The 26,850-nt window shown below is 46.9% G+C and overlaps 1 long non-coding RNA gene across 2 annotated transcripts; it reads right to left on the bottom strand.

The window, feature by feature from the left end:
* Positions 1-253: 253 nt before the first annotated feature.
* LOC120098127 (uncharacterized) lies at positions 254-26,118 on the bottom strand. 2 transcript variants are annotated; one of them, XR_005496129.2, is made up of 3 exons: positions 25,954-26,118; positions 4,537-4,780; positions 254-412 (listed from the first exon to the last, which is right to left on the bottom strand). It is a non-coding gene; the product is annotated as an uncharacterized LOC120098127 (long non-coding RNA). The 2 variants fall into 2 exon arrangements; XR_005496128.2 differs by lacking the exon at positions 25,954-26,118 and adding an exon at positions 18,442-19,024.
* Positions 26,119-26,850: the final 732 nt, after the last annotated feature.

Raw genomic sequence — 26,850 nt, forward strand, 5'->3', positions numbered from 1 at the left:
CTGGTCTACAAAGTGAGTTCCAGGACAACCAGGGCTACACAGAAAGACCCTGTTTTGAAAAAAAACAAAACCCAAACCAAACTAAAGAAATGTGAAAATAATAAAACAGTGACCAAAAAACTAAACTTTGTAGACAATTGGGGTGGGGTGGAGTGGGGTGGTGGGGTGGGGTGGGGTCGGGTGGGGTGGGGTGGGGTGGTGAGGGGTGGGGTGGGGCAGGGCGGTACCTTCAGAACAGAACAAGACCCCTGTGTCTCAAACGCAGTACCACATAGGTTGTGTTGACTTAAGTCAACCTCAAAACAGAAAGGAGAGCATGGGTTGGGAGGACTCCAAAATGAGCTAGAGAAGACAACAAAATCTTGCTTACCTGGAAAAGACGTCTTGGGCCATTTACCCCTCTCTAGCTGACCTAGATGAGGGAGGCAAAAAGCCAGTTTGTTCAAAATGGTATTACAAAAACAAAGCCACAGAGGTCAAACTTCTGACTGCACAGGTCATAAATCAGTGGTGTGGTATCCATGGCCCTGCAGAGCACAGTGCTTGTAAAGTAAGTGGACACTGTAGCCCAGGGGCCTTTCCCTGGCCTGCCTTTCCTACTACAGTTACCAAACACCTCCCCACACAGCCTCTGCCCTGTGAATTGAGTTCTTCGGATTACAGCCTGGGGTAAATGAAACTCAAACCATTTCCGGAAGTTGTGGGTGCTTCAGCCATGAGGTCTTGCTCTCTTGAGTTTTCTTCTTAGGTTTGTTTCATTCAGACGTTGTGTATTAGCTTTGAGGACATGGTGTCTGTACCTGTGTACATTACAGCTTTGTGTTTATAAATCCTTGTATAAAAGGTGAATGGGCCAGAGAGATGGCACAGCAGTTAAGAGCACTTGTTTACTTTTGCAAAGGACCTGAGTTCAGTTCTCAGCACCTCCATGGCAGCTTACAACCATCCATAACCGTCTGACCATCTGTGAATAGTAGTTTTTATTTATTTTATTTATTTTCTGTTTATGAGGGTTTTATAAGCCTGGTGCCTCAGGAGGCCAGAAAAAAAAAGCATTAGATCCCCTGAAATTAGAATTATAGACTATGTGAGCTTCTATGTGGGAGGTGAGAATCAAACCCTGGTCCTCTTGAAGAACTTCTTAGCTACCTCTGCTGTGATAGGTAGAGCATTTTAAAAGGTAACCTTTCTGGCCAATCCATCAACTTCCTCATTCCTATCAAGAAAGGTCCAAGAACCAAGTTCAGGTTATGTCTCCCTGCCTCTTGGTTACAAAGGTAGGCTCCTGCCTCTGGGTGTGGTGATTTAAATAGGTATGGCCCCACAGACTCATGTGTTTGACTACTTGGCCTATAGGGAGTGGCACTATTAGGAAGTGTGGCCTTGTTGGAGTAGTTACAGCCTTGTTGAAGGAAGTGTGTCACTGTAGGCGAGGACTCTGGAGTCTTACATATGCTCAGGCTGTTCCCAGTGTGGCACAAAGTCTCCTCCTGCTGCCTGTGGATCAAGGTGTAGAACTCTCAGCTCCTTCAGCGCCATATCTGCTGTAGCTGCCATGCTTCCTGCCATGATGATAATGGACTGAACCTCTGAAACTGTAAGCCAGCACCAATTTAATGTCTTCCTTTATAAGAGTTGCCGTAGTCATTGGGTCTCTCCACAGTAATAAAACTCTAAGACACTAGACATTTCAGATTTGTTCTTTTAGACATTTGAAACTGGTCAGACACTCAATTTCTACCAGTCTTTTGTTTTCTTTTTCTTTTTCTTTCTTATAATTTATCAATCAGATTTATATCAGTAACTTCTCACCCCACAAAACATCTACACAATAAACTTGGAGCCAATTGATATTGATATAAACTGCCCACCTGGATAAGACAAATTGTCCTATAAAAATCCATCCCTTATGAAATATTCACAGACCTGTGGCCATTTAAAGCCACACAGATCTGGGTCGACCTTCCCAGCCTCCATCTTGGTTCTTCTTTTTCTCTACCAGTCTTCTGAATAGGAGCTCTTACTCCTCATTGCCATCTTCTACCACATACTTGGAACACAGAAGATCCACTGAGAGAAAATGTGGAGCATATGCAGGAAACAGTATTCGTGATTGTCCGTGTGGCCTGGGACGGTGGGGGTGGGGTGGGAGGAATATGGATGATGATGAGGAGGTCTATCCAGGCCCCAGATCCTGGCTTTTGCCTTCCGTGAGGTCCTCCTGTGGGTTCTGAGAGAGAACCTGACTCTCTTTTGGTTCATCTATTTTAATTCTGTTCATCTGGGTGGCTTTCTACTTGTAACCTCAGACCTTGACTAAGCAAGAACCATAAACGATCCTTGTACTGAATTCCCAAGTTCACGAGCACACAGCATCTGCTCTACCTTCCGGATGCATGAATGAAACACCTTTCACCTCCACAAACCACTGCTACCGAGTCTTCATTACCTCGCTCAGACAGATTCTGTAGCCCCCTCGGCTGCTCTCCCTTCTACCCATGACACCTGCAGCTCAGTCTCCAGCTGGCCACCATAGCTGTGCCCCTCTTCCCACTGACTTCCCATCCCTTTCTGAACTAATTGGTCCCCAAATCAGTAGGACAGAGACAACTGCCCGTGAGGAGAGCTCCCATAGTCCAGAGCAGGCATTGGATGGGTGGAGTTAGGAGAGTGTCAACATAGACAAGATGCTCGTAGTGAGGAGGAGAATGCAAAGGCATGACATCATTAGAAGAGCAAGGATGCAGTACCTTGGAGGGTGCGTGAAATGTCCCATTGATGTGGGGTAGCACTGTCACGTAGGCAGGAAGAGCCGAGGTAGGAGGGAAAAGAGTCTGTGGAGAGCTTTTGGGGCTGCTTGGCAAGAATTTGACATTGAGCCAGGACAAGGAAGTAGGCTTCAGGCAGGAATCTGATTTCAGGCTAGAACAAAGAAGTAGGCTTCAGGCAAGAGTATGACTTTGGCCTAGGACAGGGAAGTAGGCTCAGATAATCTTGGTCATCCTGACAAGCCCTTAGAAACAGTGGTCATGGGACTTTGTTTATTGCCTTGCTTGTTCCTTGGCTATTTGTGTTTATTGTCTTGCTTGTTCCCTTAACTTAGAATTTACCTTACTACTTGCATGCAATTAAAAGAGTATAAAAGGAGACTAGGAAAAAAAATAAATTTGCCTTTCAGCCTCGGAACTGACTGAGGGTCATGCTACAGTGTTGTCTAATTTTCTCTTTCTTTTTAATCCTCACTCTGCCACTGGAGAACCCACTGACTGACTGAGATGGCTTGGTCAAGAGTCCATGGGGATCACAGACCTGGACTTGACTCTCAGGGACTGAAGTAAAGATGGTAGGTATATCTACACCGGGAGAGCCTGCTTTGACAAGTCGGAATCTGAGCACATAGAGGGATGGGCTTGGATGGGAAGTCAGGTGGTGAGGGAGAGGGATGAGGTCACACTGATGATGATGGGGAAAGGGATCAAACAAATGACTATGTGGGAACTAATGGGAACTGAACATCATTATCAGGGGAGGAAGTTACAGTTGTGGAGAGAGGTAGCAACTGGGTTAGAATGGGAAGTTATCAGAACTCATGGCTTTTAAGCCCCACGCAGGTACAGAAAAACAGAGAAACACATAGGCAAACTATAAATGCTTGCCAGCTCCTTACACAGATGGCCTGGGCATAGAGGCACTTTTACTAGCACATGACACACCTCCCAGATCTTGGCTTCTTGTTTTACAGTCTCAGGAACCATAGTGCCCAGGAGAAATGACTGATTGCTATAATATGGCATACAAGTACAAAAGGAACAAGGGAAATTCTATTGTGTCAGAGAACACAGGTGTGATAAAAATAAGTAAATAATGGAAACGGGTTCATGCCACTGCTGAAGCCACCAAAAGTCTGTCCACTGGTCAAAGCTGTGACAATTTGAATACCAAAGGAAGCAATGCCATTAATACCTTCCTTTGGCTTTGCAATGCCAGGGATGGAACTCAGAGCTCGTTACACAGGAAGCAGGCAAATTCTCTACCACAGAGCCATGCATGCCTTCAGCCCAATGGTCTTAACCTGTAGCTTGAACAGAGGTTCAATTCTCAGGACCCACACTAGGCAGCAGATCCTGCAACTCCAATAATAGAGGAGCCCCTTCCTGCCTCTGCAGGCACTACATACATGTGATTGTGCATACATGTTTTCAGTTGTACACACATCCACATATAATCAGTTTGTGTATAATAGTAAAAAGAAAATCATAACTCTGCACTAATATAAATAAATACTTACATGGTTTCAAGTACCTGTTCCCCTCCCCATATGCCCCCAAATTTTCAAGAGTAAAGAGTAACTTTACAGTGGGGTGTGACAGACCTGACTCTAATCAGGTGACCAGAGTGAACCTCATTAGCAACAGGGTGAATAAACGCACATGCCAATGCCCGGAGGCCGTGAAAAGCAGCGCCCCTTCCCTGAAATGCTTTTGAATGATGCACAGCCAGAATCTAATCAGAGGGCCAAACCCTGTGCGGACCTACCGGCCTTCCATGGTCAAAGGAGCCAGACTCTTGCAGGCTGCAGAACAGTCCAGAACGGTTTGAAACTGAAGGAGACCAAAGAACGACGATGACTAAAGGTAACGTATGATGCTGAACTGTCTGGCCAACTGGGGTCCAAGGAGCTGGGCTGGCCTCTTAGATCTTGGCTGCAGGCTGTAGGTTTAGTCCAGGTCTGCGCTGCACATCTCTCATAGCTCCTGGATGAGCAAGTGGCTCCCGCATACTGTTTTCATGGGGAAAAAAGAGCAGAAAAACTTCAGCTATCTAATGGTGTCTCGAGTTCAGGTCACTTCACAGCTGGGAATTCTAATTAGCTAATGCAAGTCAAGCTCAAGCCCAAAAGATGGAAATATAATCGTGTCACGATGAGGCAGGGAAGACATGGGACCAGAAATGGGATCGATTGGCCACGCTTTCTGTGTCCTAGTTCTTCCTTCCTTTCTTCCTTTGGTTTCTTTTACTTTCTTTATTCTTTCTTCTATTATTTATTTATTTATTTATTTATTTATTTATTTATTTTCGGAGCTGAGGACCCAGGGCAAGCATTCTACCACTGAACTAAATCCCCAACCCCTTCTTCTTCTTCTTCTTCTTCTTCTTCTTCTTCTTCTTCTTCTTCTTCTTCTTCTTCTTCTTCTTCTTCTTCTATATTTTATTTATTTTTATTTCATGTGCACTGGTAGTTTTGCCTGCACATTTGTCCATGTAAAGGCATCAGAACCCTGGAAACTGGAGTTACAGACAGTTGTGAGTTGCCATGTGGATGCTGGGAATTGAACCCAGGTCCTGTGGAAGAACAGCCAGTGCTCTTAACCCCTGAGCCATCTCTCTCCTCTTTTCTTCTTTTTAATAAGGTCTTTGTAGGGAGTGAAAACTGTCCTTAGTGAATGTGTATTGTTGGCCTGGGTAAGGCCATGTCATGAACCCCAGTGCTCTAGAAGGAAATGGCAAAGCCTTCCCTCGTGGTCCTGGTGTGAATATTGTCAGTGTGTGCAGAAAATGTTCACAATAGATTTCTCTCTCCCCCAGGCTGTTTAAGACCTGAAGAGTGCTCCCCTCCTGATTATATAGCTCCTACAGAGATTAGCTAAACCTGCCCCAGTGTTCTGCTGGGTAGAATAACTCTACTCCTTGTTTATATGTGTAATAACCCTGCCTCCTTGTCCAGCTGTATATAATAATGAGGCTGGAGAGATGACCCCAGCAGTTAAAAGCTAGGCTCACAACCAAAAACATAATAACCCTGTCTCCTTGTTTAACTGCGTAGTAAAATAATCCCACTTTTTGGCTTATTTGTAAATAATAACCCCCACTCCTTGCTTATCTGTCTGTAATAACCCTGCCTCTTTGTTCAACTGTATGGAATAAACACGATGGCTTCCGGATCCTACAGTATGGTTCCCTTCTTCACTTCTTCCCTTGGGGTCTCTAGGCGCTCCTGTACGCCAAGCAGAGAAGGATGGAACAGAGCCGCGTTCCGGGGTCCATCGTGGTCCCGCAGTGAATGACGGGAAGAGGAGGTCTCTTCAGAAGATTTCAGTGTTACGGCTCTTTTTAAAACAGCTTCCTTAGATGCTAGTCAACAAAAGAGCTTATACACTCTATTGGGATGAACGAGGACTATAAAACCTTGGAAAGTGGGAAACGGTTCTTCTTAGGGTCAAATGCTCATTGGTTGGGGTTTAAAGTTCTGGAGATAGCTCATTTGCATGGAGAACCTGTGATTTCGCCAAGAATTATGTGGCATTCCTCAGGCAGAGTGTGGGGGTTGAGTTTCCCCAGATAAGGAAGCCTCACTGGAAAAGCAAGTCCTCCATTTTGTGTCGAGCTCAGTCAGGGGAGTTATCCTGACACGGAAGATTTTGACCTTAAGTAGCAATGTTTCCCAATGCTACGCTTCTTCACCAGAGAGCCCAGCCCAGCAGATCCCAGCTTTTCTGTGTCTGTGTGTCTACCTTTTCTTCCTTCCTCTGCTGCCCCAGTTAGGACAATACCTGGAACCCTGCTAGACAGGGCAGGTCCTGTTATGTAGTCCAGGCTGGTGTCAGGTTCCTAAGTGTTGTTGACATGGCAGACCTGTGCCACCACCACACCATGCCTTATGGTTTTTTAGGTACACTGTGCAGCCTGAGAATTCTCACACTGAGTATGTGTTTGTACAAACCACACTGGTGAGCCTCAGGAAGGCGTTTGCTTATCCTAATGCTGTCAACTGTTCTCATTGCTGGAGAAGACTTAAAAGTTCATGTATGTGATCCGATATCTACTGATACTGGTTCTAGGCAAAGGTGGTGAGGTGGACCTTTCTACTGAAATGTGAAATTTGCAAACCTTTTGAGTTACCAGCTTTTTTCCCCTCTTCTCCTCTCCATGTGTATGAATGCTTTGACTGCATATATATCATATTACATGTGTGCCTGGTGCCAAAGAGCTTGGTGAATCCCCTGGAATTACAGGCTACATGAGGGGGTTGCTGGGAATCAAACCTAAGTCTTAGCCACTGAGCTACCTCTTCAGTTTAGCTTTCTTTCTGGAAAGCAAACAAACAAACAAGAACTTTATTATACTCATACAATTATTTTGAATTATGCGAGAGGGGACATACAGGAACCGCAGTGCTCAGGTGGGGATCGGAGGACAATTAGCAGGAGTCAGTTGACTCCTCCTGCCATGTGGATCCTGGGGAATCAAACTCAGGTTGATGGGCTTGGCCACAGCATCCCTACTGGCTGAGCCAACTCACTGGCCCTTCAGTGTGATTTCAATAGAAGGACTAAGAAAAAAGTGAGGGGTGGGGCTATGGCTCAGTGACAAAGCCCTTGTCTCCTGGTTAGCTTTGGCTGTCAACTTGACACAGCCTAGAGTTGGATGAGGAAACCTCAATTGCAGAATTGCCTGGATGAGGTTGGTCTTTGGCTGTGTCTGTGGGGTATTGTCTTATCAATGATTGATGGGGAGGACCCAGCATACTGTGGGCAGTGCCAGCCCTGGACGGCTGGGCCTGGGTTGCATAAGAATGCTGGCTAAGGGGGTTGGGGATTTAGCTCAGTGGTAGAACTGAGGGTAGGCTCTGCGTTCGGTCCTCAGCTCCAAGAGGAAGGAGAAGGAGGGGAAGGAGGGGGGAGGAGGGAGAGGAGGGGGGAGGAGGAGGAGGAACAGGAGGAAGAGGAGGAGGCTGGATAAGCATGAGGCAGAAGGAAAAAAACTAGTAGACAGATTCTTCTATTGGTTTCCCTCAAAGAGTTTACCAATATTTTTGAACAGTTCTATTACAGAAGGGGAGCCAGCATACATGTGTGTGTTTGTCGTATAACTGTGGGAGCTGGTCGGAAGGCTGTTGACCGAAACAGCAGGTGACAGCTGGTCAGGCAGTTCATGGCAGTGACCATGAAAGCAGTAACTCCTTGTTTCCCCCAGAAGCTGGAGACTCTATCATTCTATCCTGAGCAGAGAGCGCAGACGCCAGAAGTGTGTGGGGCTCCAGTGTCTGTTCGGGATTTATCTACTAAAATCTTAGCAGTGACATAATTCACCTCTGGACCATGCACACTCAACTGTGGCCTTAACCTCATCCCCTTGTTCCCTCAACGCTGCACTGCATCTGAGTTCCCTGAACTCCAACCCCGAAAGTCAGTGAGGAGAGAAATCCTAAAGCCTTCTACACTCCAACTTCAGATAATCTCCTAAATAGTTTTAGGATTTCAACCATTGAGGAAGAATGTCAGAGTTCTCATTAGGTTTCTGCTCCATGAGGATGTGAAAGGCTCCAAAGCCATTTAAGATGAGCCCCCTCCTTCACACTTGGTGGTGGTCCTTGCCTGTTTCCCTGGTAACACTAGAAGGAGAAGCATCACAACCTCGCCTTAGGGCTTAAAATATCATATGAAAATATGGAAACATTAGGGCTCAGTTGACCTTCAGAGCTTCTTCCTCTTGGTCAAAGAGTGGAATCAGTTCTACCAGTGACCCTGGTGGAGGCCTGCCATTCTGATCAGCTGAAAAGATTAGAACATGATACTGTCCCCACCCTCATGTGTCAATCCATCTGGGCTCACCAATCGATCACTAAGCAGGAGACCACCCCTCAGAAAGGCTAATTCACCCGAGGATACACTAAGGAGATGGTTGGAATAATTGTCCTTTAATGAGATGCTATACTTCCCAGAAGCCTGTCTCTTAATGTTATGCCTACAGTGTCTGGCTGGCATATATCAGTGCTGAGAGTGTCAGGCATTATCAGTGCCGAGCCCATCCACTTTTTTGAGCTCTAACTCAAAAAAAGTAACTTTCTGTTTTTCTCTCCTTTCTGATACCTACCATGAGTATAAGATAAGCTTTCTCTGACACCCTGGACTTCCTTTTTTTTCTTTTTTTTTTTTTTTTTTGGTTCTTTTTTTTCGGAGCTGGGGACCGAACCCAGGGCCTTGCGCTTCCTAGGTAAGCGCTCTACCACTGAGCTAAATCCCCAGCCCCAGGACTTTCTTTTTCTCTGAAGTCCTCACCCCTGAGTTCAATGTGCAGCTGCTTGCCAACCTCCACTGCTGAACACCGTTGGTCTCCTCTGACCCTAATTCAAAAGGTTTGACCGGTTTCCTCTTTCCCATCCCCCTCCTCACCAGAAGCCCCGTTATTTTTCATCCAAACTTAAAATGCTCTTTGATCATCCTTTTGAGCCCAGTTTTAGGTCCCTCTGTTACCAAGACCCAAAAGGGAACTCCGGTCTCTCCAGTCACACCATTGTGTTCTTTACCTGGTGCTGGAACTTGAGGCCCACTGGTCACACAGAGGGAGAGGATATATAAAGTAAAAGCAAGCAAGAACCAGCCGGGGTGCATGCACTCCTAGCCTGCCTTTCTCAGCTGCATCTCGTTGGGATGCATGCCCCGAAGGCACCCCCTTCATTACTGAGCTTCCTCCCTCCCTGGCCAGGTGGAAGGTAGGAGGTTGCAGGCAGCGGAACAGCAGCTATAAGCAGGACCACTTGTTGCACGGCCATGCCTTGGCTCACTCCAGCTGGCTCCACAGAGGCAAGAGACATCTGGAGATGGGATCCAGCACTTCCTAAACTGATGCCTTGTGAAGCCAGGGGTGCTGATGGTTTCCAGGACCTACTGGGGGGATGGGGGATGGGAGGGGAAGGAAACATGCGTCTATAAAAATCAGTTTCATCTGTATACACATGAGAACGTGCTTGCACAGACAAGCTTAGAGAGATAAACACCACCTATGGTCACTTCTGGAAAGGGATGGTAGCCAGAGAAAGGGGCCAAGAGGACCATGAGCTTATCTATATTTAATAACAATTGAAAGTAAACATTAAAAAAGAAAGGAAAGAAAATGCCCTTCTCTGTTAGTCTCTCCTCACGTCCGCACTGCTTTCCCTCTGGGTGAGGGCCCTCAGTTTTCATCTTCTCAGAATAAGCAAGGAAGTAGGTGTTTCAGGGCTCTGTATTAAGGCCAAAGGTTCACCTAGCATTCCTTTACTAGTAAGACAGACGGCCCCCAATTTAAGATGTGAAACTAAACATCCAATGGAAACTGTGTTTGGAATTTTGCTTCATTCATTTGTTTACTTATTTTTTTGTTTTTCGAGACAGGGTTGCTCTGTGTAGCCCTGGCTGTCATAGAACTTGTTCCATAGACCAGGCTGGCCTCAAACTTAGAGATCTACCTGCCTCTGCCTCCTGGGATTAAAGGTGTGAGCTGCCAGGCCTGGCTTAGAGCTTGGAATTCTGATTTGCTCTTTTTCTGGCCTAGGGATATGTGATTTAAGCCTCTCTCAGGATGCTGGGTGGTGGCAGAGATCTGAGTCTGCTGATCAGTAGCAAGAAGGTTGACTAGTCCCTATGGTGCTGCTAAAACTACTGCTTCATTATTATGGTTGTGATACAGACAGTTCCCTTGATCCTGACACTGTGATGTCCCCACTGTGATGGACTAACCTCAACTGTGAACCAGAATTATCCCCTATCTTAACTTGCTGTGTGTGGCAGACCTTGGTTATCAACCAGACCATATCTTGTGGAGTCAACAAAAACTCAGGCTTCTGGGCATGTCTGTGAAGGATTTCTTAATCAGATTATTTGATGAAAGAAGACCGTACATCTGGACTACAACTGGTGGCAGCCCCGATAAACAGATATGGAGGAAGGAACTTGGCTTTTTGCCTGTTTCTACTCACTCTTGCTGGCAGGTTTTATCTATCCTGTTGTTGAGGTATCCCTAACCTCAACAGTTAGTTAGAACTAACCTATTCGCTGGGGGAGAGTAGTGGTGCATGCCTTAATCCCAGCACTCAGGAAGCAGAGGCAGGTAGATCCTTGTGAAGTCAAGGCCAGTCTGGTCTACAAATCGAGTTCCAGGACAGCCAGAGCTACACAGAAAAACTCTGGCTTGGAAAAACAAAAAGCAAAAGATTAACTTCTATCTATCAACACATCCATATCTATGTATCTAAAAATAGAGAGATACATATATGCATCTATATACATATCTATTTATCTATCTCTCTATGTATACAAAGATAGATAAATATGTAGGCCTGATGTCTTAGAACTTGCTATGTAGGCCTGGCTGGTCTTGAACTTAGAAAAATCTGCCTGACTCTGCCTCCCAGGTACTTTCATTAAAGGTGTTTGCCACTGTGCCTGGCTTGTCAGAGTATTTTCATTGTAGCAATAGGAAAAGAAACTAAGACACTCTAATTCCTGAGTGCTGGGATTACATGAGTATACTGTCATGTTTGGTTTACATGGTACTGAGATGCTGGTGGTGATACCTTTAATCCCAGCTTGGGAGGCAGAGGCAGGTAGATCTATGAGTTCAAGGCCAGCCTGGTCTACAAACCGACAGCCAAGGCTACACAGAAAAATCCTGTCTCAAAAAAAAAAAAAAAAAAAAAAAAAAAAAAAAAAAAAAAGTCACCTCCTCCAGTACCTTCTTCCAGCTCCCAGGTTCCCCAAGCTTCTGATTTCTTCCCCTTGTGAGAAGTTTGCGACAGACACTGGAAAGCTTACAGAGAAGATCCCAAGCAGCCTTGTTCCTTATTGACCTTGGGAACTAGGTCACCAGCTACTTCCCTTCCCTGTCTTCAAGTGTGCACTGGGAGAAAGCAGCTGCTCACAGCCCACAGAAATGGGAAATCAGCAAAGCCTGGCAGAGAGAACACAGATGCCCAGCCCTGCTTCCCAGAGAGTAGACTTCCTGGTGGGCCTCACCGTGGGAGGAGGATTAGGCCGCACCCCAGCCTTGGCATCCTTCGCAATTGGCTGTCTGCAGTGCGGTTTTGTGGTTCCTTATGGATTTTGGATGTTCATAAAACAAGCTGCCAGCTGCCTGTCTGCAACATGGGGGAGGTTGAGGGACAAGTGCCTTGCTTGGGTGGGCTAACAGGTCCCAACACACTTGGACCAGGAGCCTCCTGGTTGCTGACCTAGAGCTCTTCCTCAGAGCTAACGCAGAACCTACTGGTCCACTGGTAGTGGAAAGGCTAGACTTCACATTACATCCTTGCAGGATTTCCCAGAGGTTTCCATTCTCTCCCAAGTTTTGTCTTGGCTTCTGCTCTCTCCCTGCTGTGCCCTTCAGCACCCGCATCTCAGATCTCCAAGTGAGCACTAGGCATGGCGGGACTCCCCAGCCTTTCTAGAGCACTCTTAGCCTGCTGTGTTTGGGGAACAAGTGGAAGTCTAGAGAAAGAGTTGAGCTTTTGTCCCATGGATGGAGTCAGTCAGTAGGAACCCTGGGACTTCCCATCTTCATTAGAGGCTCTGAGAGCTCTTGCTAGTGGACAGAAAGCAGGGAATCTGGGTGCCACAGGCCCAGTGCTGGGAATGTGACTGCTGAGCTCTGCACTCCTTCTGTAGCCTATGGGGTCTCTGAATGACTTAACCTGAAGTTGCTATGGTCACCCAGGTAGTTGCTCAGAGATCCCAGTTACTCAGTACCTCTGTGCTGGGCTTGGCCTGAGCAGAGCAGGCAGATTTGCTCCTTAGTGTTTTTTGTTGTTGTTTGGTTGGTGTGTGTGTGTGTGTGTGTGTGTGTGTGTGTGTGTGTTTTGCCTACCCCTACCCCTAGACCCCTATCTCTGGGAGTATAATCTTCACTGTCTACACCACTGCAGGGGTAAGAAGACTCAGTCTCCCTTGAACTTGACAGTCCCCTCAGACATGACATTTGTTTCCAAATACTTTGGACTTAAAAGCTGCCCTTCTTCTCAGCTATGTTTTTTAAACCATCTTACTATGTATCCCAGGCTAGCCTTGAACTACGTATCCCCCTGCTTCAGCCTCTCCAGTGCGGGGATTATAGGCATGGACCACCTCAGCCTTCCTTTACCTCCTCCTCAAAAAGCACAGGCCTCATATCTGCAACGGCCAAACTCTGAACTGTGGCTCCAGGGTCGCTCACTGTGTTCATGACTTCATTTGCCTTCAGTGTGTCACCGCAGAGACTCAAGTCACCAGTATCTAACCCCATTGCATCTTTCAGAGTTGTAGATAATGCCTCAAGCCTCAAATAAGCTTAAGAAAACAGGGTCTGTGCCAGACCGATTCTGTCTAAATGCTGATGTCAGTAAGGATCCACTCTTCCTTCTGGGATGAGTCTTACGGAGGCTCAGGTTCCTCTCCTATAGCACAGGACTGCTGACTCTGATTCCTCAAAGGCCCCGTGACCAGATTAGATGGAATACTAGTATGAACAACGCAGTACACAGGACAGCAAGTGCTCAGTAAATGGTCCTCCATGCCTTTCTTGTCCTCCACATAATCTGCCTATCTTGGGTCTGGGAAGATGACTTAGTGGCTGGTGTTTACTGTTCTTGCAAAGAAGGAGCTGGATTAGACTGCTAGCACCTACAGCAGGCAGCTCAAAACTGCCTGTAGGTGTCCAGTTCCAGGGGATTTTGCACCCTCTCCTGGCCTCCAGGGGCTCTTAAACACAAACGGTTCACATACACATAAACTAAACATAAATCTTGGAAAGAAAGAGAATCTACTTGTATTGTATTCCTTAATTTGAATCAGTGACTAGAAGAAAGTAAGTTGATCGGCTAGCTAATACATTAATAATTAGCAACACATTATATAGCGATAGCTTTGTGCCTGGCCGCGTTCTCTGGAGAACTAAGATAGGCACGGCTATTATGCATATATCAAGTAAAGAGAGTGAGGCACAGTGAGTAAAATGACTCAGAAAAGATGACTCAGCCAGTAAAGGTGCCAACTGCTAAGCTCGAGCATCCTCCTTCAATTCCTGGATTCACACAGTAGGACTGAACTAACTCCTGCAGGTTGCCCTATGAGCTCTCAATATGTACTATGACATGTGCATGCTCCTCCTCCCCCACAAACACACACAGGCACACACACACACAGACACACACACATACACACCACACACATACACACACATATACACCACACACATACATATACACACACACCACACACACATATACACACCACACTCATATATACACACATATACACACACATACACACCACACACACATATACATACCACATACACATACACACATACATACCACACACACACATACCACATACACATATCACACACACATACACACACATATACACCACACACATATACACACCACACACACACATACACACACACATATATACACACATACACAACACACAACACATACATACCATACACACATACACACACACATACCACACACACACATACATATCACACACATACACATACACACACACATACCACACACACATACCACACACACATACATATCACACACATACACATACACACACATACCACACACACATACCACACACACACATACATATCACACACATACACACTACACATACACACTACACATACACACACATACACACCAAACACACACATACACACCACACACACATACACACATATACACCACACACACACACACATACACAAAGGCACAAACACACACTAAATGTAATTTTAAAAAAACATCCAGGTATACAGCACAAGCCTTTAATCCTAGCACTCACGGAGCAAAGGCAGGCAGAATTCTGTGAATTTGAAACCAGCCTGGTCTACAGGGTGAGTTCCAGGACAGCCAAGCAGGGGTTACACCATCCCTGTTTGAGACTCTGTCTCCAAAACAAAACAAATTTTAAAAGAAAAGAAAATGCTGCTCAGAATATCAAGGATGCAGGAGCCTGGCTCTGGGATCTACAGCCCTACTCATAGCATACTTGATGTCGTTCCCCTAGAAAAGAGGCTGTGGAAGAGAGCATCCCGGGATGACCAGTTAAGCTGACTACCTCTCCTAACATGGCAGGCAGAGGGCCACCATCCCCGCGTAGCGCCTGGCTTGCTGCAATCTGCAAGGCGATTTTTGCACACCTGCAGTGTATCTAGTTATCCCAGCAATCTGGAAGTAGGCAGAAGTGACTGTCATTTGCACCTAGCTAGTGTGAAGTAACAGGCGCTGGCTGCAATCGACTATCCTGCCTTTTGTTTCGGTGGTAAAGGCAGATTCCTCTGCCTTGGAGCTCGTGAGGTAACAGTGAAACCTTAGAAGCAGCCTCTCCTTAAAGCCAGTATTCTACATTTAAATATGCTTGAACACCTCCAGCAGTGGGAAACTCAGTTTCTACAGGATCAGAGAACAGACCCTGACAATGTATGAGTTAGAATGGAGGACACAGGTACAACAAAAGTACTGTTTTGCTTAGCGTGTGTGAGGAGAGGCTGGGCAGGGGACTCCGAGCCTGCGGAATTAGCATCTCTGAGGAACTTGCTCAGCCTGGCGCACAAGGTCTGCCTCCCAAGCCTGCCCCAGAGCCCTAGGGCTCAGTTCTTTCCTCTCTCAAACCGCAGTCCCGCCCTCGGAAGGGAACCTTCTCTGCACAGACTGGTTAAGGTTTATTACCCCTTAAAATTCCTTCGAGATGAGTTGGTATTTATTTCCCTGCAAAGCTTATGTAACTGTCAGAGGATAGCGCCGCTGCCAAAGCTGTCTGTGGTTTGGATAGGGCTCACCGTGGTTTCTTCTGGGAGCTAAATATTATAATGAGTGACCTCATACTATCATTTTCTTTGGAATCCAGTCCTCCTTGTCCCAATGGTACCTGGAGCTACCTCCCAGTTCCTGATGTATTGATTCAGCCTGATATCTGACAGGTCAGATAAAAGAAACAGGAAGAACAAAATTAGGCAGCGTGGTAATCAGCCATTCGGCTTCTCCACGGAGGCTCTGAATGTTTGCCCAGGCCTGAGCTCTGGCTGACCACTGGGACTGATGGGGCTGTGGAGGAAAAGCATGGAAAAGGCGGGCTTTCCAGTCATGGTCTGTTCTAATCTGCACTTTTGCAAGAACGCAGATGTGAGACTTGGAACGGAGCAGGTTCAGAAGGTCTGACTGCTGGGTGGTTCCCAGGCCCATTCTGGAGAACAGTCAGGGCTAAGGGAGCCTCAGGCTGGAAGCTCCCAGCTAGTCAATAAGCCATATTGTTACTGGAGTGGTTAGGACCAAGCCTGAGCCCTGGCAGCCCCTAACCAGTTGGGCTCAGCCACTTGTCCTTAATAGGCTAATAAAGTAAACAAGTAACCGTGAACATCAGAAAAGGGAGATTTATTCCATCTCCACAATGAGAAGAGGAACCAAGGAGTCCAGTAATCCCCCCAAATCAATTTTCGGGGTCCTGTTATGTTCATGAGAGGTATTTATCTCTAAGCCCCACCCATCATTGTTGACTCTGGCTCATCTTTCCTGTAAAGTAGTCCAACTCGTGATCAGAACCTTTTCCCTCTGGCTGATACTAGTCCAAGCCTTGTTTCAGTAATCTAGCGGAAGAGAGGTGTCTTTCTAGAATATCTTTGTTTCTGCCAGGACAGCTGGGCACTTTTGCCTCCCAGGCTTCAAGCCACATTCATGGAGGAGCTGCGTAAGTCCAGGGGACCATAGGGTAGTGGGGTCTTCATCCCAGCCCCATGTGGCCCTGGGCCATGACGTGAGTTGCTTGTCTCACCTCTAAAATAAGGGGTGTTGACAGCCTTCCTCATGGAGTCCTTAGGGAGATTAAACGTGATGATCCCCCACAAAGCTTCTGCTCTAGTAAATGGCTCACATGATACTCGAAATAACCATGATCCTTGCTGAACTTGATCCGATGACAGTCCTGTGGGCTGAGGGCTCTGGCAGCGCCCATACAGGTAAAGAAACTAAGCTTTGAGAGACAAGGCACAGCACTGAAATATGAAAGTGTCCCTTCGGGACTAGGGATGTAGCTCACTGGTAGAGTGCGTGCCTGACATGCGCAAAGCCAAAACCAGATGTCGTCGTGCACACCTGTAATCTCCACACTGAGAAACGAGGCAGGAGGATCGGTTCAAGGCCACCCTTAGCTCCACAGTGAATTCGAAGCCAGCCTGAGTGACATGGGACTCTGTCAATACAAGAAGGAAAGAAGGAAAGAAAAGATGAAAGGGAAAAACCCTATTGCTGGTGTTACTTTGGCTTGAACTCAGAGGAGGCAGGCTAGCCGTGTGGGTAACTTGGAACTGTCAGGCACTGGGCTGAGGAAGCTGGATTCCCTGCTGAAGAGATCCATTTTGGAAGTGGGATGAGGGATAGTGCTCTGGAAAAGACTCCAGCAAACCCATAGGTTGTGAACATCAACAGTCTTGACAGCTCTGACCAGTGTTGGGACTCAGTCCCCTCCCAGACAGACGTGCCTGCAACCGTTCTTTGGGCGTTATCATTTTAGCAAGAAGAGCTCTGGCTTCCTTGCCTTTGACCTCAGTGATGTGATTTGGGTGGTGAGAATGGAAGCTCTGGGTTTCATAGGGAACAAGATGACAGCTCTACAACTCTAAAGAGGTGACAGAAGGGGGGAAGGGCTGGCCGATTCCCAAGGCCTGGAGGGGTACTGTGAGTCTAGCGGGGAAATAGGTACAGAATCATATTGGCGACAGCAGACCCAAAAGTGAGTCAGAGTCACCAGTGGGTAGTTGTAGGTTTATCTGACAGCGCCTGTGGATGGAGAATCCCCTGTGTAGCCAGACAGTCACAGAGAAGCAGAACTTCTATTTTAGAAAAGGCAGGGGAAACCTCATGGAGGGAGCCATGCTTTCACTCCTAGGAAAACACTCAGTGACCTCAAATGGGGCTCCATGTTCAATCCCAGTGATCACTAGGATCTCTGAGCCTAGCCTTGCCCATATATCCCCAGCCCTTAACTTTTTGTTTCTTTTGAGATAGGGTACTACTAACTTCCCCAGGTGAATCTTAAACTCGCTCGTAGACCAGGCAGGCCTTGAACTTGAGATCCTCCTGTCTCTACCTCCCAGGGAGCTGAGATGTACCTGTGGCACAGACCTGGATTACATTTAAGGCATTTCTTAAGAAGGTAACTATATGGCTGGAAACTCAAGGATGTGGCCCACCCAGGATGGGGAATGACTGTCTAACCTGGAGAATGATTAAAGGAAGGACTGGCTACAGCTGATCAAATTAAAAATGTCTCCCTCCTAGTTCTTGGAGGACATAGATAAGTCTTCTTAGGGACAGCTGGTCACATCTATCCACGTGATCCAGCAGGACCTCCCCAGGTGTTCTATTATATGTAGAACCACTGGGTGCAGAAGAGGCGTTCATCTCTGTGACTGGCCTCTCCATTGGGCTATGCTGGGCTTTCTTCATTCCTAGGGGTCGTTGCTGTAAATCTACAGATCTGGGCACCTCTGGAGTTTGCATTACCCATTTGCAAAGCAGCTTCAATCATCATCATCCACACCCAACAGTCCCTGCCCCCCACCCACACACACACACCACCACTGCCTCTCCCATGCCCAGCATTCTCCCATCCCAGTCCCAGCGTCACTACAGACCAAACTTCCTTCTCCAGGATGCCTTTGCATGCTTCCAGAGCTGTGTCTGAAGAGGCTGCCCTTCTCATACGTTCTTTTTACAGCTCAAAACCAAGTCATAAAACCCACTCTCTGTAGCCTTCGCCCATGACCTAATCTCTGGCCCCTCTTCATCTTCATCTTGCGGCCTGAGGCCCCTCCCCCAGCACTCTCCATCCTCCAGGATTTTATCTCTTTGGATGAGGCCTTTGCCTCACGTTGCCACATCCTGGCAGGATGCATTCAACATAAACAATGAAAACAATTTCCATTTCCTTGTTTAGTAGCCGGAGGCAGTTGCTCTGAGAGCCTCAGTTTCCTTATCTGTCTCCCGGGCCCAGGAAACCCCTCCCCGCCTATTTTAGATGAATGTTAAAATCATTCACTAGTTAAGAAACACAGCCTCTCCTTAGTGAACCCTATATTTTACACTTCCAGATCATGTCCCCACTCTTTATCTTAAAGATGTTGCAAACATAGTGTGGACACTGGGTTTCTTTTTTTTTTTTTTTTCCAGAGCTGGGGACCGAACCCAGGGCCTTGCGCTTCCTAGGCAAGCGCTCTACCGCTGAGCTAAATCCCCAACCGGACACTGGGTTTCTTTATCAGCCAGAGGGCTTAGAGACCTATTCCAGTCACACAGGAATAGACAGCAGAACCAGCACTGTGAAGGCGGCCACACTTGACCTTGCCCTAAAGGTGACGTGAGAGAGCATAATGAAGAAACTGAGGATCCCAGCCAGCCAGTGTGCTGACAGGGCAGGCTGATCAGCCCCCACCAGAGGGGCATCTCCTACAGCCCAAAGCTGGGGTGCTCGAACAAAACTTCTCGTGACTCTCATCCTCTCCTTGAGCAGAGGAACGTCCCCTGGTGACCTTATATTGCCAAATCTTCCGTCCAGTGACCATCACCCACCCACCAGGCAGTGTGGGGAGCTTGGACAGGGGTGGGTTTGGCTGCAGGAGGTGGGCAGGATGCAGCACAGAGTTCTGTAAACAATGTTTGTTCCCCACAGTCTCAGGCAGGGAATGCCTTTCTGTGAGGAGGCCGGATCCTCTCATAAAGCCTCCCAGGTGGGGAGCACAGGAATTTCCATCAATCTTTTCCGCCTCTGGACTTTGCATTCTTAGGGTGGGGAGAAGGATAGCCAACCAGGGGAAAGTAAGGGGCCTCTGGAGGGAGTTTAAGCCAGAAGAGAAGATTCTTCTGGGGGTGGGGGCAGATCAGCTATGAACACATGACTTGGATTATGCCAAAGGTTAGGCTGAAGGCAGAAAGGAGCTGGAACGGTGGGAAAGAAAGAGGGTCCCACCGAGAGTGGGAATTTGACATGAGCCATAGGGCACGGCAAGAAGTTAATTCCACACGGAAAAGGGGGGGAAAGTAAGTTTACAGGGGAGAGAGTTGCAAAACGTCCTAGGAGCTGTGGCGATGGCTCAGTGGGTAAAGCTGAGCCTGCCATCCCTGAGTTCAATCCCCATGACTGACTTCCTCGAACTGTCACCCTGAGTTCTAAACTCACACCATGGCATGTGCATGCCCCACGGCCCCAAACATAGTAAATAAATGTAATTTTAAGACATTAAAAAATGTCATGGGCTGGAGAGATGGCTCAGTGGTTGGGAGTGCTGGCTGCTCTTCCAGAGGTCCTGGGTTCAGATCCCGGCAACCACATGGTGGCTCACAGCCATCTGTGGTGGGATCTGATGCCCTCTTCTGGTGTGTCTGAGGACAGCTGCAGTGTACTCATATGCATAAAATAAATAAATCTTTAAAAAAAAAATGTCATGGAGCAGAAGGATGTCACTCATTTGGGACAATACCTGCCCAGCAACACGAAAGTGGTTATCGTGGACGTGATGACAGCACTTGGAAGATGGAGGCAGGAGAACAGGGCTTCAAGGTCACCTTTGGCTACAATAAGGAGTCAGAGACCAGCCTGAGCTACCTAAGACTCTGTCTCGAACAAACAGATAAGAGGCCGAGGCATGGCGGCACATACATTCAACCCCAGAAGTTGTGGGGCAGAGGCAGGTGGATCTCTTGAGTTTGAAGCCAGCTCAAATTATATACTGAATTCTAGGATGGCCAAGTAGCAAGACCTGCCTCAGAAGGCAATAAGATAAAAGAAAATGCCAGTGGAATGGCTCACTAGGTAAGGCGCTTGGCAACCCTACTTCAATCCTTGGGATGCACAAACATATCCCTGCCACTTATCTGACTGCCACACATGTGCAGGGCACATGCACATCCTCATGTATACATACATATGTATCCTCATGTATGCATAAATAAAACCTAACTTAAAAAAAAACTCTGCTATTCAAAGCAAAAAACATTGCATACCGACGTTAACCAGACCTAAGGTCTATTTTTAAATGTAGTTTATTTTATATTGTATATTTGGGTACTTTAGCTGCATGTATGTCTGTGCACCACATGTGTGCCTGGTACCCATAGTGACCTGAGGAGGATGTCAGACTTCCTGTAACTGCAGCTTGTTGTGAGCCACCATGTGGGTGCTGGGGACTGAACCTGGGTCGTCTGGAAGAGAAGCCAGCATTCTTAACTACTGAGCCATCCATCTCTCTAGCTCCAATATAGTTAAACATTTTTTTAGTTAAAAAAAAAAAGAAAAAGAAAACAGACAGTGGTGGTATACACCTTTAAATCTAACACTCAGGAGGTAGAGGCAGGAAGATCTGAGTTCGAGGCCAGCCTCAGCAGAGCAAGTTCCAGGACAGCCAAGGCTATACAGAAAAACCATGTCTTAAAAACAAACAAGCAAAAAGGCAAGGGACACACACACACACACATACACACACACACACACACACACACACACACACACACACACACACACACACAGACTTGCCCGTGCAAACTGAATATGTAGAACAAATGTTGTCAGGAGGCCTATAAAACCTTGCTAGGATATGAAGCAATCGTCTTGGGAGTGGCTCCTACAGGGTTAATCAAACCTGTCCCAGGAAAGGCAACCAGAGCTGCTGATGGAGTGAGGAGGGATGTGAGGCTGTTTATGTTTTAGGGATGCTGTTCTTCTATTAAGCAATCACCTTGTTTATGTCACTGCTAATTGAAGTAAATTGCTTTCTGCAATCAAATTGAGAGGTTCTTCCTTCCGATCATGCAAAGACTTGGACTGCAGTGCCTAGTTTCCAGTATTTAGTCTCACTTGGTCTTGCCCTTTAATTAATTGCGTACATTCCATCAGCTTCTTTAAACGTGCAGTTGGTTTGCTATTGAGTAGTCAGTGTGACGAGCTGATTCTGAAATTCCCCTCCAGGGTAGGAAGTGTTCCCCCCTCCTTCACCCCAGGCAGATCGGGATGCTGGGGGGATGCTGAGGATGCTGGCCTTTGAGCTTGAGGGCAGATGTGAGAGGTGAACACAGCTGAAGATGTCTGTCAGGAATCCTCTTGGTGCTCTAGCCTAGTACAAAGGGATGTTGGTCTTCCTGGACCACAGGCTGGGGTCCTTTGTCACTTCCTGTGCCTCTACTTTTGTAAGCGACACAGAGGAAGGGGGCCAGGCAGAGAGAGAGCAGGGTAGTCAGAGCAACATAGAGATGAGTCTCCTAGTTCTCTGATATGCCGCCACTACCCTCGCCCTCCCCATCCTCCCCACTCTTTGTCATGTGCAGAGGCCTGGCCAGAATCACAGCCGGAGCAAAGGAGGCATCGTTTATCAGAAGATGACAAGTGTCCTGGACAACTGTGGGGCGGGAGGAAGGGACTGAGAAATAGCAAGCAGGCCACATGCTCACCACCTGCTCCCAGTCTCTGTCATGGACAGGAGATAAGGGGGAAGTGTCTGTTGGTGGACCTAGCTGTTAGCTTTGGTACCCTAGAAGGCCTCTCAACGTTTCCCAGAAAACCAAAACAAGAAGTAGAAAATGTCCCCTGACATTCATTCTTGCCTCCTAAAAGAAAATGAAGAGGCTCGTCTATGAGGATCTGTGTTGCCTGTCACACCATGAGCTATGGTTGCTAGGTTGTCATGGACTCGACCCTGTTCCCTGCAGAGGACATTCTTCAAAGCTTGCTCAGTGGCTGTTCCCCGTAAAGTCTTATCTGATGCACTTATGAAATAGCCCCTCTCCCATGCCCACAGCATAGTGACTCTCTAGCATGGCACCATGCCCCTTCCGCCCTGCAGCGGGCTCTGATGGTGAATTTCCCTATCCACTGCAAAGCCATGAAGTTAGAGACTTGAGATAAAGACTCAGGCACGCAGAGATGTGCCTGGGTAATTTTAAGACCAGCCAAGTTGACAGTGAAGAGTACTTATCATAAGGGCCAGTGCAACCCGGAAGAGGAGAAGAACGGTACCAGCTGTCTTTCTGCTGGGAAATAAAGCCATGGTCCCTGATGGGTTCTAGGGAGTGCTTTGCTGGAGCAGCCAACGTGCCTCAAGGCCAGGCTGTGGCCCAGCCTATGTCTAAGACTGCTTTGCATGGGCAAGAGATATCTATGAACGTAATTGTCCTTGGCTCTTGCTCTGGTTCAGACAGCAAGGCAGTTAATGCTCTTCACCTTGGGAAAGGGCAGGGAGGCAAAGATAAGCGAAGGCTGGGGAGAGCAGCTTCCCAAATGTTCAGTTTGCTATAGTGCAAGAAGGTTGATAGGAACCATGGGCTGTGCATTGTGCAGGAGGAAAAGTCAGAAATCAGACAGATGTGAAGGACGGTTATCCAGCAGCTTGAACGATATCTGTGATAAAATATTCCTATCCACTGGCTGGCTGCTCCTGAGCCCTGCCTGGGAGTGCCAGGTCGGCAGAGGCTTGTAACTGGCTGGCTAGGGTGCAAGGAAAAAAATGTGCTCTTGGACACTGGGGTCCCTCAGGAAATAAACTTCTGGAGGGTGTTGCACTTTCTCCCAGAATGCCGGGACACAGCTGTCTTCTCTTGGCCTCTCGTGCTGCCTTGCTTAACTTTACTGCCTCCAGTAGGTAGGCAGCAGAGACCAGCCTGCATCTCTTAGTTCCAGTTTCAGTGTGTCGCTCATGAGAAAGCACTTGCTTAGAATGCACAGGGTCCTGTATTCCAGCCCAGCACTGGGGGAAAAATTATCTGTAGGGCAAGGTGGTGTACACCTTTAATCCAGGCATTTAGGGGGAAGAGGCAGTTAGATCCCTGTGAGTTCAAAGCCATCCTTAGTCTACATAATAAATACCAAGTCATTCAAAGTTACACAGTGAGACCCTGTCATTCATTCTCATAAGTAAATAAATAATAATCTAATTCCAAATTCTTGAGAGGAGGGATCTATACGTTGCAGTATAGTTAACAATGTCAGAAGAACATCCTAAAAACGAGGGCCATTAGGATCCCAGCGCTGGTTTTTTTTTTTTTTTTTTTTCTTTTTTCTTTTTTCTTCTTTTCGGAGCTGGGGACCGAACCCAGGGCCTTGCGCTTGCTAGGCAAGTGCTCTACCACTGAGCTAAATCCCCAACCCCCCCAGCACTGTTTTTATTGCTGTTATTTGAATTTTTTAGATTTACTTATTATATGTATATGCATTTTTGCCTGCATATATGTGTGTGCACCATGTGTGTGCCTGGTCCCCATGAAGTTCAGAAAATGCTGTCAGGACTCCTAGAACTGGAGTTAAGAATGGTTGTGAGCCACCGTGTGGGTGCTGAACCCAGTTCCTCTTGACCACTGAGCCATCTCTCCAGCTCTGAGGCGCGGTGAAAGCTAGCCAGTAGGGGGAAGTTTGAACTCCAGCTCCAGCCTGAGTTCTCTATGTCTTGCTACTAGAGTGCGAGCTGTCTTCAACAATGTGGTCTAACCACCTAGCTCTGCTGAACAGCCAAGAGCAGTGGAAGAAACTGTATTGTTCTGGGGGCCTCTGGAACCTCCCCTACCAACCACAACCAGGGAAGTATCTGCCTCTGGCAGACAGACAGACTTTAGATAGATGGATGGATAGACAGACAGACAGACAGACAGACAGACAGACAGACAGACAGACAGATAGATAGATAGATAGATACAAACATACACACACACACATAGATACACAGTTAGAGAGAAAATATGATATTTATTATGGTTGAATTTAAGTTCAATGTTTTTGTTTCAGAATTTCTATCTATTTTTTTTTATAGTGAAAACTTGGACAGCAATTAAATGAAACTTAAATTCTCATCTCCGTTGGTAAGTGTAGGTTATAAGGCAATTACATATTTCTTTTCTTTTCTTTTCTTTCTGTTTTTAGTTTCTGAGACATGGGCTTTAGTCTATAGCCCGAGTCAGTGCTTCTCAGTCTTCCTAACACTAAGACCCTTGAATGTAGTTCCTCACGTTATGGTGAGCACCCCCAACCATAAAATTATTTTCACTGCTATTTCATAAGTATAATGTTGCCACTATTATATGAATTGTAATTTAAATATTTTTGGAGCTAGAGGTTTGCCACAGGGGTTGAGACCCAGAGGTTGAGAACCACTTGAGTAGGCTATCCTAATAGCAATCTTCCTGTTGCCGGGACTGGGGACATGAGCAGCCATCCCTGGCTTGCATAAATATTTGGTCACTAAATTTTCTTTTCTGTTCTGTTCTTTCCTTTTTTGGTGTTTTGAGACAGGATTTCTCTGTGTAGCCCTGGCTGGCCTCAAACTCACGGATCTGCCTGCCTCTGCTTTCCAAGTGTGGAATTAAAGGTGTGCACCACCTCTCGTCTTGACTAAATTTTCTTATCTAAAAATAGGAGGACGACAACAGTGCTCGCCCTGTAGGTTCTTACCTTGTTCTGGAGATTTAGGAAGCCAATTCTGCAATGTTATGAGACAGGAAGCACAAGTATACAGTAGGTGGATATCTCACAATGACCCAAAGAAATACCACATGACTGCTCTGTTAACCTCACACCCTTGATGGAGGCTTCTCCACCAACCAGCAAATTACCCTGGAGGGCAGAGCTGAACTCTTTTGTTTGCTTCTAGACCCACTCTTTGCCCCTATATAGCGCCTTGTAACTGGGGAGGCTCTGGATTCCTGTTGGACTAGGCCAATAGGAAGCACAAAGCAAGAGTCTAGAGGGAGGTGGAGAGTAGACAGCTCCCTGCCTGCTGAATGACTTCAGTGGGTGGCCAGCCCTTCTTCCTATCCCTTTGTGCCTGTGGATATAAGGGCTCTCCTGGGATACCGCAATATCCCGTGTGCTTTTCCTTTTTAAGGTTTACAAGTAAAACCACTACAGAACTGCCCGTTGAGTCACTAGGGCCCACCGGAACTCTGGCTGGCACATGGTATATGTTATGCCTACCATCCTGCTGGGTCCTGGGAAGTGTCACAATTAAGGAGACACACACAGTCCCTTATGAAGCTGAGTCTATATCCAACTTGTCCCGTTGAGACTTTCCAGGCTGTCTCTGAGAACCCTACTCTGTAGGACCAGTGTGTGTGTAGGAGCAAGCCAGCACCTGTTTCCCACTTTACCCAACACAAATGGAGAAATCCCATACCTTCAGATCCAACAGACAGATGCCTTGGCAGGACTCCCATTCTCTTTGCTCTGAATGTTTAGGAGTGTGAGAGTTCAATGGAAGCTCTTCAAGTGTCTGAAGTACACCGACAACAAATACACAGATGTGCTCATGTGTAGAACATGCCCTGTGCAGCCTGAGACATCAAGTTGGTTCTGGGAAGAGCTCAGAAAGCGCCTCTGGGACAGAGGGATTAGATCATGTTCTGCTCGGCTATTTCCTTAAACAGTCTTTAAATAGCTAAACAGCTGGCCAAATGGGTGAGGACCTTTGGGGAGACTGAGGGCTCATGAACATAGGGCCTCGTCTTATGTTTACTCTAAAAATGGTTTTCTCACGCCCACTGGAAACATGAAGACTTGAATATAGACTGTGGGCAGGCTTTACTCATCATAATGATAAACAGTGCCCACTCTAGCAGTCTCACCAGACTTGTGGTGAGAGAGTTCCAGCATTCTGTGTTCTCCCTTTGGGGAAAGGTACCCATGGTAGGACCTGATCTTTTCATGCCAATACCAGGGAAACAAGGAATGAACCTTGAGTCAGCTTTCAGTCTGGTACCTCACAGTGGATCCTCTTAGCGTGGTTTGCTCTTACATAGTCCAATGGCACATTTTAAAAAGCCTTCCTGGGTTGTGCTTTCCAAGGACCCCAACAATGGGAACCATCTGGAGAGATTGTTTGCACTTGGGTCCCATCCCTTGGCGCCACACATTGACTTCGAGGTTGCGATTTCAGTTCCTAAGTATGAGTACAGTTCCAGATGCCTCTCTACACTCATGGTGAGCACAAGAACAAACAAAACAAACAAAATAAAGCACACAGTAGCTTGGGAACATGCTCCAATACAGTGGGGCAGAGATACTTAACATTTAG

This window comes from Rattus norvegicus, chromosome 18 (genome assembly GCF_036323735.1).
Source record: "Rattus norvegicus strain BN/NHsdMcwi chromosome 18, GRCr8, whole genome shotgun sequence".
Lineage (NCBI taxonomy): Eukaryota > Metazoa > Chordata > Mammalia > Rodentia > Muridae > Rattus > Rattus norvegicus.